The sequence below is a fragment of the Sceloporus occidentalis genome, unplaced genomic scaffold (assembly GCF_023333645.1).
Source record: "Sceloporus occidentalis isolate IW3139 unplaced genomic scaffold, rSceOcc1.0.p SCAF_3, whole genome shotgun sequence".
NCBI lineage: Eukaryota > Metazoa > Chordata > Lepidosauria > Squamata > Phrynosomatidae > Sceloporus > Sceloporus occidentalis.
In genome coordinates, this window is record NW_028316983.1 from 7,352,828 (window position 1) to 7,367,352 (window position 14,525).

The 14,525-nt window shown below is 43.3% G+C and overlaps 1 protein-coding gene across 2 annotated transcripts in view; it reads right to left on the reverse strand.

Moving 5' to 3' along the window:
* ZNF512B (zinc finger protein 512B) overlaps positions 1 to 12,185 on the reverse strand; it is a 96,175-nt gene extending 83,990 nt beyond the window's left edge. For both annotated transcript variants that reach the window (XM_089513563.1, XM_089513566.1), the window contains exon 1: positions 12,103 to 12,185. The gene's annotated coding sequence lies outside the window, so the exon portion shown is untranslated. The remainder of the gene's footprint in view (positions 1 to 12,102) is intronic.
* Between the last annotated feature and the right edge of the window lie 2,340 nt (positions 12,186 to 14,525).

Genomic DNA, 14,525 nt, shown 5'->3' on the forward strand with positions numbered 1-14,525 from the left:
TGGTGCACTATACTGATTGGTCCAGGTTACCTATATGGGATCGCCTCTTCCAGTATAATCCGCCTCGTATACTCAGGTCCTCTGGAGGACATTTACTCCTTGGCAATTGTCAGCTAAGAGAATTTTTCTTCAGCCACCCCTAGACTGTAGAATGACTTGCCGGAAGCAATTAGACAGCTGAATACGCTGCCCAAATTTAAAAGAACATTGAAGACCAGTCTCTTCTGGCAGGCTTATTGAGCCAATTTTTACATTATGAATTTAAATGTGGATAGTTTTAGAATGTGTATTAGTTCTTTTAAACAGTTGCATATTTTAATTAGTGTTCTAATTGATGTCACACATAGTTTATTTGTTGTTGTTCCCTGTCTTGATCCATAAGGAGAGCTAGGCAAGGTATTATTATTATTATTATTATTATTATTACAGCATACCTGCCCAACCACAGATTTAAGCATCCGTGGATGGCAAGCCCTATTCAGTTTAATGGCTGCGGGTGCATGTGGTCCTGGCAGAGCAACTGTGTATGCACATGGTGCCACTGAAAACTGTGGGATTTGAGGTCCATGGAGGGGGGTCCCTAAGGGCCCTTTATATTATTATTATTATTATTATTATTATTATGCTAATGTGCACTTGTGAAATCAATATTCACATCTGCAAAAGGAATGGCACTGGAGGAACCGCACTAACTTGAGACTGAAAGTGCTGTGGTGGGGAGTCAGAAGGTCTGGGCAGTCACCATGCATCATGGAAACAAACACCAGTGTCAGAGGAGATCTCCTCGCTGAGCTGAAGATTTGCACACAGCCTTTTCTTCTTGCTTGGACCCACATAACTGCACCAAAACTGGAGGATTTTTTTTCATCTCTAGCCTGGAAATGACTATAAACTACACAACTCTGTGCTACGCTATAATTCCACTTTAACCGCCATGGCTGCGTTGTATAGAATCCTGGGATTTGCAGTCTTGGGGAGGATCTACAACTCTCTGACACAGCATTCTAAACATTCTCCCTGAACTGAAGATCCCAGCATTGCACAGGATGGAACCACAGCAGCTAAACTGGAATAAAAGCACTATAACTGCACAATGTGAAAGAACCCTGAGTAGGGTATAGGTTAATCATTTGTGTTAATTTGTGTTAATCTTTGCCATTCTGACCACATTCTGATGTGGCTGGGACACACACTTCCTGCCTTTCACCTGTGAAATGTCAGAGAATATGTATCCCACTATTCAAAGGATAGATTAAATTAATTTTAAAATGAATTAAATTAAAATTACTATTTGTTTTCTCACTTCTGCAGGCATTGCCTGTTTTATGTAAGCACAGAAAACAGAGGAAGAGAATTCTATGTATTCTATACAGAACAGTTTTCTTGCATGGCACTTTTAAACAGATAAGCTTGAAAATCAGTATAATTCTTCTCGATTAATGCAACAGAAAATTTGTTTGTGCATCTGCTGATTTAGAGATTACTTCCCTCCTTAGAGGATTAACAACCTTCGCTGCTACCACTGTGCTCCTAGCATGCATAAATACAAATGGGAATGCACAGCAATGATCATTTTAAAGGAGACCAAATACCACTGATAAACCTGTTCTGAAAAAGACAGGGAAGTCCTGGCCAGCCACTCCAAAACTTTCTACTTGTTTCCTCCAAAGAATTTCAGAATAGAAAATCAGTCAACTCCAGCAAACAATTGAACTGGAAGTTCAAAATCTCACTTTCTCACTGGCTCACTATGTTGCTTTGGATAAATTCCTCTTTTGTTCCACCTTAGTTCCCTCCCTGTTAACTGAAAAATAATCGTAGCCTACCTAGGAAGGCTCTATGGAGGACAAAGAAAATAAAGCCCTTGACAAATTAAACCACACCATATAATCATGTAACAAAATGTTTAAGGGTTTAAGAGTTTGAGTGGTTAGGAGTCAATCAGGGTTTGAGATAGATGAGAGTTAGCATCAGGGTTGGTTAGGATATGAGTGAGCAAGAGAAAGAGTGAGAGATATGGTTAGGATATATAGGTATTAAATAAGTACTGCCATATCTCCGTATCCACAGATTTTTTTACCCACAGATTCAAGCATCCAAGGTTTGAAAATATTTTGAAAATGTCTAAATTCCAAAAAGCACACTTTCATTTTGCCATTTTACAAAAGGGACACAATTTTACTATGTGATTGTATTTGAGCATCCATAGATTTTGTTATGAGGGATCCAGGAACCAAACCCTAGCAGATACCAGGGATCCACTGTAATTTTTTCCATGTCTTAAGGAGATGTGACGATAAAAGGAATAAACTCCAACCACATCGTTCCACAAAAAGACACACGGAGAACCCAGCTGGATCAGAGCATGGGTCCCATTGAGTCCAGCATCATGTTTCCCACAGTCCCTTCCAGGAAATCTACCAACAGAGCATGAAGGAAACCAAACTCTCTGCACACTATTTCTTTCCCACCAGCCTAAACTCAGAGGCAGACTAACCCAGTGGTTCAAATTAACTACCACAATTTGTTGTGTTAGTTGTTGTGTGCCTTCCAGTCATTTCTGACTTATGGCGAACCTATCATGGGTTTTTCTGGGCATGATTCTTCAGAGAGGGTTTGCTTTGACCTTTGTCTGAGGCTGAGACAGTGTGGCTTGCCCAAGGCCACCCAGTGGGTTTCCATGGCTGAGCTGGGATTCGAACCCTGGTCTCACAATTAACATACCTGCCAACGTTCCACAGATGAAAACCAGGATGCAATGTGCCCATACAACAGTCAAGATGGTGAAAATTATTTGTGAGGAAGAAGACATAAGCTAGGCAAGGAGGCTGCAGCAGTTTACTTTTGCCTGAGTCTACAGGGAAGGGCAAGATTTCTCACCCTTCTCTCCTCTCTCCTGAGTTAATCAAGTACAAGCTATTTTTGGATTTAAACTCAAGTTTGCAGCAAGTGAAGTAAGCTGAGCACAACGGAAGAAAGTAGAAGAGAGAGCCGGGGGCTTGTCTACATGATTAAAATACTGTACTCCTCATTCTAGTTGATCAAAATTGGATTTGGCCATATGCAATTTCCAGAAGTTATGATCTTTTGCTGGGAGGGGTGGGACCCTTGAAAGTCCTCAAAAAAAGGCTTCATGGTTTCTACTGGAGTATCCAGGAGTAAGAGACAGCATGGTGTAGTGGTTTAAGAACTAGACTATGACACAGAGTTTGAGTCCCTGCTCAGTCTTGGAAACCCTCTGAGTAACCTTGGACAAATCATACTTTCTCAGCCTCAGGGGCAGTCAATGGCAAACCTCCTCTGAACAAATCTCACCAAGAAAACCACATGATGGGTTTACCTTGGGGTCTCCATGAGTCAGAAACGATTAGAAGGTACACAACGACAACATTAACAAGAAATCCAGGGGTATACCAAAGTGTGCACATATCAAAAGTGTGGCCATCCATCTGCTTTGCACAGTTTCTGATGGCTGCACATTTTTGATAGAAGGAAGGAGAATAGATGTGAATACACACAGGACAGTGAAAACAATTATACATCGATGTGAATGTGCGAATATCCACAGCAATTTGCATAAAACACCTACAGTTAAGACTAGTTCTAGGACATTTTTAAAGGAGCTGGAAAAGTTGAAACATTTACATATGAAACCAGAATTTTACTTATCAGGGATGTTTGAAGATAAATTGGAAAAGAGATAACTCATTTATTAAAACATAGTCCACTGGAACAACTGAATAAAGACTGGTCTATAGTAACCAAGTTTTTGGAAGAAAAATGGTGAAATAGAGCAATATTGAATGTACAAAGTGATTAAACACCTAAAGGTCAAAACTATAAATGGATGAATCTTGTGTGAATAGTCTGTCGATTTAAGTTGTAAGAGAAGACTTATGGATGACGAGAAATGAAAGAAAATAGATGGAGTTCAATAAGATTATTTACTGTTAAAGAATGTCATAGGGAGTATGAAAAATAGATGTGTGTTGGCAGGAAGGAGGAAAGCATGCGAGATGAAGTAAGTCACAGAATGTATGTGTAGGTGTTTGAAGGTATGAATAGTGTTAAGAAGGTATGAGTAAGAGTGAAAGCAAGGAACAGAATGAGAAGGTGCAGGAAGATTGGAATGAATGCAGGGGAAACTACAAAAGAAAAGAAATAAGAGAAGGAAGTATTTATGGACAAGAAAGAAACAAAGAAAGAAAGGGAGAAAGAAAAAAGAGTAGAAGGATACATAGTGGAAAGGTGGTTGGGGAATGGGATGAGAAAGAGATTAGTAATATTTGATATGTAATGTCACTGGTATGTAAGTTAGCTGAGCATGTATATATGTTAAATTTATTTATTATTTTTATTTATTTCATTTGTATGCCACTTCTCTCTCAGAAGAGACCTAAAATGTGTGTGTGTGTGTGTGTGTGTGTATATATATATTAAACATATTTATACACAACATGTATATATGTTAAAGTATATGTTTTATGCGTATGTTTATGCTAAATTTATTTATTATATCTATTTATTTATTTTATTTGTATGCCACCTTTCTCCCAGAAGGGACCTAACGTGTACATATGTTAAACATGTTTATACATAATATGTATATACGTTAAAGTATATCATAGAATCATAGAGTTGGAAGAGACCACAAGGGCCATCCAGTCCAGCCCCATTCTGCCATGCAGGAACTCTCAATCAAAGCATCCCCGACACATGGCCATCCAGCCTCTGCTTAAAGACCTCCAAGGAAGGAGACTCCACTACACATATGTTTTTATGTGTATGTATATATGTTAAATTTATTTATTATTTTTATTTATTTATTTCATTTCTATGGCACCTTTCTCCTAGAAGGGACCCAACATATACATATGTTAAAAATGTTTATACCGTCGGCCCTTCTTATACATGGATTTTTTATACACAGATGCAAGCATACAGTTTGAAAATGTTTTTAAAAAAGTATAAATTTCAAGTATCAAACCTTGATTTTCCATTTTTTATAAGGGACACCATTTTGCGATGTCATTATATTTAACGGGATTTGAGCATACACGGATTTTGTTATCCACGGGGATCTTGGAACCAAAGCCCAGTGTATAACAAGGGTCCATTGTATATAACATATATATATGTTAAAGTATATTTTTATGTGTATGTCTATATGTTAAAGTGTGTGTTCTGTTTATAGTTTTATATGATTAATTTAACAAATTCAAAAAAGAAAAAGTGGGATTAAAAGGTTTAATCAGGACTCTCCCTGCCAAACCAAAGGGTATGAATTCAAAACTCAAGGACATATACCATTTGCCTAAAATATTTTGGCTTGGCCAGGAACAGTCAAGTTTTGAGGAAGAAGTTCCAGAAGAAGAACTGGAGAAGAAGATGCCAGGAGTATGAGGATATTCCTTTGCAAAGCATTTGGCTAAATAGTGAGATTCCCTGCTAGAAGAAAGCATGAGAGTTGCCAAGTTAGATAACTCTGGAAGGGAACCATGTGCATTTGTGGAGGATGCTTGGGGAAAAACACTTTTTTGGAGTTCAGCTGCATCTGCACTGCAGAAATAATCCAGTTTCACACCATTTTAACTGCCATCGCTCAATGCTATGGAATTCTGGGCTTTGCGATCTGTTGTGGCACCAGCGCCCTCTGACAGGGAAAGCTGAATGTCTTACAAAACTACAATTCCCAGAATTCCATAGCCATGGTAGTTAAGGTGGTTTCAAACTGGATTATTTCTGCAGTGTGAATGTAACCGTAGGAGACTTATCCCTGGGAGGCAGGCTAGTCCACTCTCAAACAGCTCTTACTGGGAGAAAGCGCTTCCTAATATTGAAATGGAATGCCTTCTAGTTTCTTGAAATGCAGAAAGTAAGCTAGCTCCATCTTCTATATGGCGTCTTTTCGGAAAATTAAGGATAGCTGTCACGTCACCCCTCAGCCTTCTCTTCTCCAAGCTGTTGTTGTTGTGTGCCTTCGAGTCGTTTCCAACTTATGGTGACACTTGGTTTTCTGGGTACGGGGTTTTCTTGTCAAGTTTCTTCAGAGGGGGTTTGCCACTGCCATCTTCTGAGGCTGAGAGAAAGTGATTTGCCCAAGATCACTGAATGGGTTTACATGGCTGAGCCAGGATTCGAACCCTGGTCTCCAGAGTCATAGTCTCAATTATGAAACCCTACACCATGCTGGCTCTATCATGTCACCTGAAGTCTTCCTTTCTCAAAACTAAACAGACCCAGTTCTCTCACCTGTAGGATTTCATTTCCAGACTTTCTACCATCTTGTTTACCATTCTCTGGACATGTCCCAGCTTGTCTACATCCTTCTTAAGGTGTTGTACTCAGAACTCTGCAGCTAGTGTATCCAGTTGAGGATTTTATAGAATAATAGAGTTAGAAGAGAGCTCAGTCCAACTCCATTCTACAATGCAGGAATACACCATCAAAGCATCCCCAACAGATGGCTGTCCAGCCTTTGTTTAAAGATCTCCAAAGAAGGAGACTCCACCACTCTCCAAGGCAGCATCTTCCACTGGTGAACAGCTCTTATCAGGAAGTTCTTCCTAAAGTTGAGGTGGAATCTCTTTTCCTGTAGCTTGCATCCACTGTTCAGTGTCCTATTCTCTGGAACAGCAGAAAACAAGCTTCCTCCATTCTCCATATGACATCCCTTCAGATGTTTACACAGGGCTATCATATCGCCTCTTAATCTTCTCTTTTTCAGGCTAAATATACCCAGTTTCCTAAGATTTGGATAACTGTGGTCCAAAAATACCCCTACCACTTTCCCATGTTTGGAGGCTATCAGCTGTTACTAGTAACAAAGGGCTTGAACAGACAGGCCAAAATAAAGCTGCTTTGGGTTACTTTGGAGCTATCCTGTTAAATGCTGCATGTGTCCTAAGAAGCTGGAAGCTGCACCAAAGCCACACTCAAGTCCTAAGGACTGGAGTGCGCAGCCTTGGCACAGCTTCTGGCCTCTTAAGATCCGTGAGTCATTTAAACAGCATACCTTCAAAGTGACCCGAAGCAGCTTTATTTTGGCCTGTCTGTTCAGGCCTAAAGTCTCTTGCTAAGACCCTACCTAGATCAGGGATATGTAGTGTAAATCTCTGCTTGTGGAGTTATGCCTTGTGCTATGCAACCCTATGAAAGCGAGCATGGTTTGAGTGTTGGACTATGACTTTGGAGACCAGGTTTCAAACTCTGGCTCAGCCATGGAAACTCACTGGATGACCTTGGCCAATTCACACTCTCCCAGCCTCAGAAACTTGCCCAGAAAACCCTGGCATAGGGTCACCATAAGTCAGAAACTACTCGAAGGCACACAACAACAACCTTAGGGTCACTGTGAGTTAGGCCTGTTACATACTGCCAAAATAAAGCTGCTTCGGGTTTCTTTGGAGGTATGCTGTTTAAATGATGCATGCAGCCTAAGAATCCGGAAGCTGCACCAAAGCTCCACTCCGGTACTTAGGAATGGAGTGTGGCTTTGGCGCGACCTCTGGACTCTTAGGACCCATGCATCATTTAAATAGCATACCTTCAAAGAGACCCGAAGCAGCTTTATTTTGGCAGTCTGTAACAGGCCTTAGACACTACTCGAAGGCACACAACAACAACAAAAACAAATGCAACATTTGTGTTGAATGGCAGTTACACATGCAGATCCATGCACAATGTGCATCCATAAGCAATAGCTCTACAATCACAACTTTGCCTCCTCAACCTTGAATGTGGAGTTCTGCACCAGACCAAAATTTCCCAACTGCTTCCATAAGGGACTCTGTTGTTGCTGTTGTGTACCTTCTAAGTTGTTTCCAACTTATGGCGACCCTAAGGTGAACCTGTCATGGGGTTTTCATGGCAAGATTTGTTCAGAGGAGATCTGCCATTTCCTTCCCCTGAGGCTGAGAGAGTGTGACTCACTCAAGGTCACCCAGTGGATTTCATGGTCAAGCTGGGAATCGAACCTTGGTCTCCAGAGTTATAGTCCAACACTCAAAACCACTACGCCATACTGGCTCTCACACTTTTAAGCATACATTAATATGATTACGTTTTGATCTTCCTTTAACAGCCCTACAAAATCTACTAGACCTCTCCATAATATATTCTAAAAACCTCTTGAAACTATAAATCCCAGGATCCCATAGGATGCAGCCATGGCAGTTAATGTTCTAGGCCCATCTGAAGAGAACATCACACCTGGAATAACACCTGGAACGACAGAAGGTATCCACACCATGCAAGCCCAAAGCAAACAAGGCTGGCCCAAGCCATTTTGCTCTCCTGAGCAACACAACTTGAGTGCTGAGCACAGCCTTGCACAACCTGAGTGCTGAGCAACCCCACATTCTCTGCAGCATTGCAAGGGGATCCTGGGAAGTGACACTGAAACATGTTTGCATCAGTACTCCTTACATATACACCTTGGATATGCCTCAGCCCTGTTGCTTCAGCACAGTGGTGCAAGAGTAACTTTTAGCCTGAAGGCCCTCATTGTGACTTTCCCTCACCAAAGAGAAACCAAAACTGCAGATGGCCGTGTTGATCAATCTAATGGATTTTGCCCACTCAAGACAAAACCCACCCCGATATACTTGGGATTACAATCAAGAGAACTCAATGTACCATGGCTAGGAAAATCCATTTCCCTTCCAGTTACTGTAGCCAATAGCAAGTAGCAACAGCAAGTACATTTCTATACCGTTCAGCAGTGCACTTAAGCACTCCCTAAGTGGTTTACAAAGTGTAAGCTAATTCCTCCCAACAATCTGGGTACTCATTTTAGCGATCTTGGAAGGATGCAAGCCTGAGTCAAGCTTGAGCCTTTTCGCTGGTATTGAACTTGCAACCTTATGGTTTGTGAGTGAGTGGCTGCAGTACAGGCATTTAGCCACTGCACCACCAATACAGCTAGAAGATGGGGGAGTCCAACATAGTAGATGACATCACAGTCCCTGCACATCAGAAGATCTCTGGGCTATGACACTGCAAGCCCTGGTTCCACTACAGCTTTACTTGCGCAATGGGAGTGACCTGGATCACAGTATCTGAAGAGAGGCGCTTCCATTCCATGTCTTCTATTCCTCACTCTGCCCAATCCAAGGGCACCTCCTCAAGTTGTGTATCCCTTCTCTTCCTCCTCCATATCAGAGGGAATCAGAGGCTGTCAACCTTGTCTTGACCCAACCCCAACCTTGACCTGACTGCCCCCCCCCTGCATTACAACCTCTCCAGTCAAGGCATCAAAGCCTTTGGACAGCTCCCAAAATCTCCCACCTGACCTCCAAGTGACCATCTTGGGCATGTCAAGCACCCGCTTCACCCCTTCCCTTCCACCATATACCAACCCTTCCCATCCCCAAACATGTCCCCTGTAGGCCAGACATCAGAGCCTTTCGGCATCCCCCAAAGCCTTCCACTTGATCTCTAAGTGGACTGCTTGGCCATGAAAAACACCCACTTCATTCTAAACTGTGTAATTTGTATATCACCATGAGAATGCATTATTACTATAGGTTGTATATATGGAGTAAATAAGTAATTTACAATATGCGGTAAATATCCAAATGTAAAGGAAGTATAACTAGAAGGACAGTGATATCGATGATCTTATGTAAATATATGTGTGTATGTTATAATGTCGATATGTATTTCTATCGTTTAGTGTAGATATATGTTTTTTCTATTCTTTTTTCTTTTTCTTATTCTTTATTCTTTATAGATTGTTATACTTTATTCTTAATAAAAATTTTAGAAAAAAAGAAAAAAAAAGAAAAACACCCACTTCAGTCACGCTTTCTTAAAACATGTCTCTTGAAGGCCAGACAGGCCCAAAGTCTTCCATGTGACCTCCAAGTGACCAGCTTGGGCATGACAAGCACCTGCTTAACCCCTTCTCTTCCACCTCATTTCCCCCAAACATCTATGTCCCTTTTGGGCCAGACATCAGAACCTTTGGGCAGCCCCCAAAGTCTTCCACCTGACCTCCAAGTGACTTACTTGGGCATGTCAAGCAGCCACTTCACCCCTTCCCTTCCACCTTACTTTCCCCAAACATGTCCCTTGCAGGCCAGAAATCAGAGCTTTTGGACAGGACTCAAAGTGACCACCTTAGGCATGTCAAGCACCTGCTTCCCCCCTTCCCTTCCACCTCACTTTCTCCAAACATGTCCCTTGCAGGCCATCAAAGCCTTTGGACAAGTCTCCAAAGTCTGACCACCAAGTGACTTACTTGGACATGTGAAATACCCGCTTCACCTCTTCCCTTCCACCTCACTTTTCCTAAACATGTTCCTTTTAGACCAGACATCAGAGCCTTTGGAGCACCTACTTCACCCCTTCTCTTCCACTGCATGCCACCCCTTCCCTTCCACCTCATTTCCCCCAAAACACCTATGTCCCTTTTAAGCCAGGCATCAGAACCTTTGGGCAGCCCCCAAAGTCTGCCACCTGACCTCCAAGTGACCAGCTTGGACATGTCAAGCACCCACTTCGTCCCTTCCTTTCCATGGCACCCTACTCCATCCTTTCCACCTTACTTTCTCAAAACATATCCTTTGCAGGCCAGACATCAGAGCCTTTGGACAGGTCTCAGTCTTTGCTCTCAAGACCAAGTGACTGGTTTGGACTTGTCAAGTACCTGCTTCATCCCTTCCCTTCCGCCTCACTTTCTCCAACCATATATGTCCCTTTTAGGGCAGGCATCAGAGCTTTTGGACAGGCCTCAAAATGACCACCTTGGGCAATGCAAGCACCCGCTTCACCCCTTCTCTTCCATGGCACCCTACCCCTTCCCTTCCACCTTACTTTCCTCAAATATGTCCCTTGCAAGCCAGACATCAGTGCCTTTGGATAGGCCTCAAAATCTTGGCTGCCAAGGCCAAGTGACTGGCTTAGAGATGTCAAGTGAGGGCTTCCCCCTTCCCTTCTGCCTCACTTTCCCAAAACGAGTCCCTTGCAGGCCAGCCTCCCCATCTGAGGGTTAGGAAAGGGCATGGGGGTCCCTACCTGTTGCTGCAAGGGCTGAGGCCCCTTACTTGGCAAGCCTGGGGGGGAGACCTCGCCCGCTTTCCAAGGGAGGCAGCCTAACCCTCCTTCGACCCAAAGAAGCCCTTCCTGCCTCCTTTCCCATTTCCCCTTTGCTTTCCTCTGCCTTCATTTGGGGCTTTCCTTTTCCTTCATTTCTATTATTATTACGATTATTATTATTAAAAGAGACACCATTTTTAATTGTTCACCCCAGCTATGAAAAAATAAATTATCAACCCCATTGTGAAATAAATATTAATAATAATAATAATAATAATAGTATTGCGGGGGGGGTAGGGGTTGTTCCTTTGAAATGTTCAAATCCTCCCTTTTGCAAAGGGAGAAGAAGAAGGGAGGGAGGCAGGCAGGCATTGCAAAAGGAGCCCCAGAAAAGAGGGCAGGAAATCTAGCCAGAGACCTCGAGGCTTGGCTCTAGTCTTGGCAAGGCATTGCCAGCCCTCCCCCCTCAGACCCCGGAGGTTATGCTGGCACTTTCTTTTCCCTTTCCCCCTCCTTGGTGCATGAAAATCAAAGACCTGGGGAGAGAAAAGGAGGGCAGAAGGAAGGAAAGAGAGAGAGAGAAGGAGAGAGAGAGAGAGAGGTGGAAGGGAGCCCTCCTTGGCACACACCCCCCCCCGAAAAAAAGGAGCCCCGCCAAAAAGCGAAGGGCACAAAGGCAAAAAAAGGAAATGCCCAAGGAATCCTGGAAGCCAAGGAAAGCGAAGCCCAGGAAAAGCAATGAAGCAAAATGGCGACTTTTTTTCTTTTCATGCAGAAGGAGGAGAGAGAGGGAAGGAAGGAAGGAAGGAAGGAAGGAAGGAGAGGGAGGGAGGGAAGGAAGGAAGGAAGGAAGAAGAAGACTCTCCGCATTGTTATTTTGTTTCCCTTTCCCCCCGCCTTAAAGCCCCCTTCTTTCTGAGAGAGGCAGGGATGGAGGCCAAAGCCCCAAGGCTCCTTGGAAAGGGAGGCAGGGCGGGGGCCGGCAGGCCAGGGCCAAGGGCCCAAGGGCCCGGGAGGGAGGGAGGAAGGGAGAGCCAGGCCCAGGGGGGCCCTTCTGCTTACCTCTCCTCAGCGGCTGCCCTCGCCTGGCCCCGACGGGGCCCAAAGAAGCCCACAGCCTCCGCTGCCCGACTCAACACCCGGCCACAGACAGACAGACAGACCGACAGACAGACCCAGGAGGAAGAGGAAGAGGAGGAAGAAGAGAGGCTCATGCGCGGAGAGAGAGAGGGAGATCCCCCCCCCGGCCTCTTCCTCCTCCTCCTTCTCTTCTTCCTTCTCTCTCTCTCTCTCTCTCCCCAGCAGCCAGCGCCACTCCTTGCCGCCTCAGTCTTCCTCCTCCTCCTCCTTTCTTTTCCTTTCCCTCTTTTTCTTGCTTTCCCTTCGACACTGGGGCAACTCTCGCGGTATTCTTTTTCCTTCCTTCCTTCCTTCCTTCCTTCCTTCCTTCCTTCCTTCCCTTTTTCTCCTTCCTTCTTTCCTCCTCATTTTTCCTTCCCCTCAGTTGTTTTCTTCCTTCTTTCTTTCCTTCCTCTCCATTTCCCTTTTCATCTCCATTTTCCTTACTTTCCATTTCTTCCTTCCATTCCATTTTCCTTTCCCTTCCATTGTTTCCTTCCTTTCCCTCTTCCCCCTTCCTTTCCATTTTCCTTCTTTCCTTCCATTTTGTCCTTCCTTTCCATTTCCTTCCTTCCTTTCCATTTATCCTTCCTTCTTTCCTTCCCATTTTTCTTCCTTCCTTCCTTTCCATGTATGCTTCTTTCCTTTCATTTCCATTTTTCCTTCCTTCTTTCCTTCCCATTTTTCTTTTCTTCTCTTACATTTTCCCTTTCTTTCCATTGTTTTCTTATTTCCTCCCATCTTTCCATTTATCCTTCTTTCCTTCCTTTCTTCCCATTTATCTTTCCTTCCATTCCACTTTTCCTTCCCTTCCATTTTCCTTTCCTTTCCTGTTTTCTCCTTCCTTACCATTTATCCTTCCTTCCTTTCAATTTTTCTTTCCTTCCTTCCTTTTCATTTTTCCTTCTATTCCATTTTTCCTTCCTGGGTGACCAGATGCCCTCACCGCCAAGGAGGACAAAGCACTGGAAAATGGAGGACCTTCAGGGGGAAAATGGAAGAGGTGCCCAAAGAAAAGCTGAAAACAGTCCTAGAAATATAAAATGTAGGCTTCTTCATCCTGCTCCAAAGGGAGGACGATTTGGAATTCCTCCTGGACAGAAAGTTGAAAGTTGAGGACATGTCCTGGAAAAGGAGGATCTCTGGTCCCTTCCTTCCTTCCTTCCTTCCTTCCTTCCTTCCTTCCTTCTCCAAGGAGAGAAAAGGGACAGGGAGTGAGGTCGCCAGATCTCTGGGCCTTTCCAGTCTCCAAGGGTCATCATCTTCTTGCTGGGAGAGGAATGAGTTTGTCACACGGGAGGAATTTCTCCTAATTTCAAATGAAAAGAAAGTGAGGCCAGAACGCATTCACATGAATTTGCTACTTCAGCGAATTTACGTGAATTCGAATTGCATTCGAACTGACTTCCCATTGCCCGAAAATAGCTTGCCATTGCCCGAAATTGCATGTGATCACCTCTCATGCAAGAACGTGAAACCCCAGGATTGCGTTCGGACTGACTTCCCATTGCCCGAAATTGTGTGTGGTAGTCTATCACACAATAACGTGAAACCCCATGATCGTGTTTGGATTGCCATTGGATGATACTTCCCTTGTCTGAAAACGTCCTGTGAAGCCTGGTAAAGAGGATGCAGAGTAGCAAAGACCAAGTTGCAGGGAGGAAGAACCTGCTCTGGGATATAATTTTTTTAAAATGTATTTCCATTTTTACATTTTAAAACATTCCCTTGCCGTATCCCAAGGCTTGAGGTAGAGTCCAACACAGATTAAAACACATAAAACTATTTAAATACATAAAATTAAAACACATAGACATAGGATGGCTCTTGTGGCCTCTTCCAAGTCTATGATTCTTCTAGGACACATTACAATCATGCAAACATAAAATTAAAAAATATATATCAATTTAAAATGCATAGTTAAAAATCGACTAGGTAGGCCAACTGGAAGAAATGGGTCTTTAATGCTGTTCTACATTCAGACAGCATGTTTCGCTGTCAAATCTCTCCTGGCAAGTCATTCCACAGTCTAGGGGAGGCTAAGAAAATGTCCTCTGAGTAACAATTGCTAGTCTAGTCCTGGCCGGTTGAAGTCAATATCCGCTGGAGGACCTGCATGTATGGAGTGGATTGTATGGGAGGAGGTGATCCTATAGGTAACCTGGACATGAAGGGCTTTAATGCTAATAACCAACACTTTGTATCTTGCCCAGAAACTAAATGACAGACAGTGGTAGTGATTTGAATATTGGTGTGATATGCTCACTCCTAGATAGCCAATGTGACATAATGATTTGCACATTCAACTATGATTCTGGAGCAGTGGCGTCACCAGAGGGGTGCAGTCCAAAATGGCCTGGTGGACA